The sequence below is a fragment of the Octodon degus genome, unplaced genomic scaffold (genome assembly GCF_000260255.1).
Source record: "Octodon degus isolate 3935 unplaced genomic scaffold, OctDeg1.0 scaffold00174, whole genome shotgun sequence".
NCBI lineage: Eukaryota > Metazoa > Chordata > Mammalia > Rodentia > Octodontidae > Octodon > Octodon degus.
Genome location: NW_004524750.1, coordinates 4,025,883 through 4,028,869, shown reverse-complemented (window position 1 = coordinate 4,028,869; position 2,987 = coordinate 4,025,883).

Sequence of the window (2,987 nt, the reverse complement as noted above, 5' to 3'; positions counted from 1 at the left end):
AATGCAGCTGGAGGAGAGGAAGGGAGCGAGCGCAGGAGAGAGACGAAAGGAGAAAGAGAGAGAGAGGAGAAGTAATGCAGCTGGAGGAGAGGAAGAGAGGGAGCGCAGGAGAGAAAAGGGAGGGGTCAGACCAAGCCGCTGCTCCAACGCTTACACTGCTTAAGAATCAGAAGGAATTCAGCAATCATTCATCAACATATCGTACAGTGAATGAGTCACAAAGTATAATTCTAAAGTTCATTTTATGAGAGGCTACCGTAAGGATTTTTAAATTTTGTTTTGTTTTTAAAAAAATCTTCAGTTCCAGCTATGGCTAAAGCCCAGGGTTAAGCCCATTCATTTCAATAGCTGGACCTAGGAAAGCAGCACCGCTCTCAACAGTGGCTGTAAAATTGGTGGCACGGTCCACAACATGTGCGCTCAGGCCTCGTGGCTTTGTCTGTACTGCTGCTGAGAAAGGCAGACTGGAGATATGGAGCTGGCAGACAATGCCCACGCCTACTGCGCCCCTGTGACCGACACACAGTCACCAGGACGCCACCGCAGGGCCTCCGAGGAGTCTGAAGGAAGTGTGTTGTAGAAAGTAAAACAAGAAGGCACTAGGACCTGAGTATGGAGTAAGTGCTGACATACTTCTGCGCACTTCTCCACCGGCCTGTCATTGGTACCTGGAAGACCCAGCGCTGCGCGGCGCCTGGTGTTGTGGAGAGACGCGCCGGAACACTCTCAGTCTGCTTCCGAGTTTCTCCATTGTGAGGAGGGTCAGTAAATGTCCTCTGAAGGGGACCAGGGACAGTGCTTGGAAGAAATAATGAACATCTACTAGACGAAGAATTTTTTTTAAAAAAATCACTTTACTACTGAGGCTTTCAAGGAAACAAATACTTTTCTACGTATTTAGTACACAGTCTCCAGGGTCTCACTACGTAGATTGACTCATAGTGAGCCTCCTGTTTTCAGCCTCCCAAGTGCTGGGATTACAGGGTGCGCCACTACAAATACTTTTGATCAAAATGTATTTATTTAATTTCTCTAAAAAAAAACCCTATTCTGAGAGAGGTTCCGAAGAACTGGCACAAAATATAACTAAAATTAGAACATAAAAATGATTCCAAAGTTTAGTACTTAACAGCCTTAAATTTCATACATTGTATAAACATAGTTTTATATGCTAAGGATGTGGCTCAGTGGCACACCACCTGCCTGGCAAGGGCCAGGTTCTGATTTCGACTCCAGTACAAATAAATAAATAAATGTAATATGACCTGTCGATTACACATTCCTATAAATAAGAAAAAAGCTGAACCTTATTTCAGTTTAAACATTCATTATCTTCAATTTAAATAAGCCTGTCCACTGCCTATATGACCAATAGTTGGAAAGGAAATGTGCTCTGAATAATGAGAAGCTTTTCTAGTGCTTCACAGTTTCACTTTGACATGTTTACTATATCAAACTCAAAATATCTGTGCGCTTCATGAGTTATGGCTAGGTTGGAGAGAGAGCTCAGTGGCATAAGCACCTGCCTGGCAAGGGCAACGGCCTGAGTTTGATTCCTGGGTACCAAAAAAAAAAAAAAAACTTATGGCTACTTTGACGTTTTATTAAAGTCACCAAAAGGCATTATTAAAGGGGACAAGCTTTTAAAATTTTCTCAACTAAGTAAATGAAATTATTTCCACAAATCTTTCATTCTTTTTTAAAGTACTACTAACAAAAAAGCAAATATTTTGTGATCTTTTCAATGTAAGTCTTTTATACAGGAGGAAAACAGCTGTGAATAAATCTTTCGCTTTTCCAAAGAAATCATTTAGCCCAACAACCCCTGAGGTGAAATCACATGGAATTACTGTTTTCAGGTCAAAATCGACCCAATATTAATAGTTTCATAAAGTGAGATCTTATATTTCTAAGTTGGCAGTTTTTCTATAAAATTGCTATTTTCTACTTCCTAAAAGTAACACCATAATGTTAATTGAAACCTAATTTATTCGACCTTTGTAATCAATCAACAGAAAGCACAAAACAATCATAGTGAATGTAACTTAATTTCTTAGTTCTTCTTAAACTTAATTCTACTGGTGTATTTTACCAGATCCACACAGCGATCACCTTCATCACAGGGAGCGTGCTCTGCTTCCTTTCCCCTCCCTTCAACTCTTCCTTCCTGTTATGGTTCGTGTCTATTTGTCCCCCAAAAGCCTCATGTAAAGTCAAGAGGCAGACTCAGCTTAAGGAGCAGCCAGTGCCTTGAGGGGCGGGGCCAGAGGGCAAGGGTGGAGCTTGAGGGGCGGGACCAGAGGATGGGGCGGAGCTTGGGGCGGGGCCAGACGACGGGGCGGGTCTTGAAGGGCGGGGCCAGAGAGGCTCGAACTGTTAAACTGGCAGCAGCACGCGCTCTGCCCGCTCCCAGGGCAGCAGTCTCCTTCGGAGGTGTGCAGCGGGTCATCCTGGACACCGCGGCGCCCCAGCCTCTCCTCCAGACCCTGCCTGCAGCGTGGGGCGGCCGTGTCCGTGATTGAGGTGGCCTCGGACAGGGAGGTGATGTCTGGGATGACTGAGCCTCTCTCCCGAGCAAATAAGGATCTGAGGTCTTGCTACGCAATTGAGGCCGCTTTAAACTATGGAACCCCCCATGACTGTGAGCTAAACCTTTCCTTCCCCAACTCTGAGTCCAGCCACGAGAGGAGAGTAGCTGAGACACTCATTTTCAAAAGTATTATTTCCATTTTTATAACATATGATTAAGTGGCACAAAGATCTCAGGTTGTTCTAAATGTTCCACAGAAATAAAACTAAGCACTGCATTACTGGTACCTTGTCATTGTCGGTGTTCTTTCATAAGCATCGTGTTTAGTCTTTATTTCATTATTTACCGCAGAGTGGCGCCCACCCTGCTGGAGGTGAACGATGCTCCGTGGGTCACAAAACCAGTTTCTAACCTGCTTTCGCAGTGTTTATCGAGACTGTAAACTACTTTTTAAGAA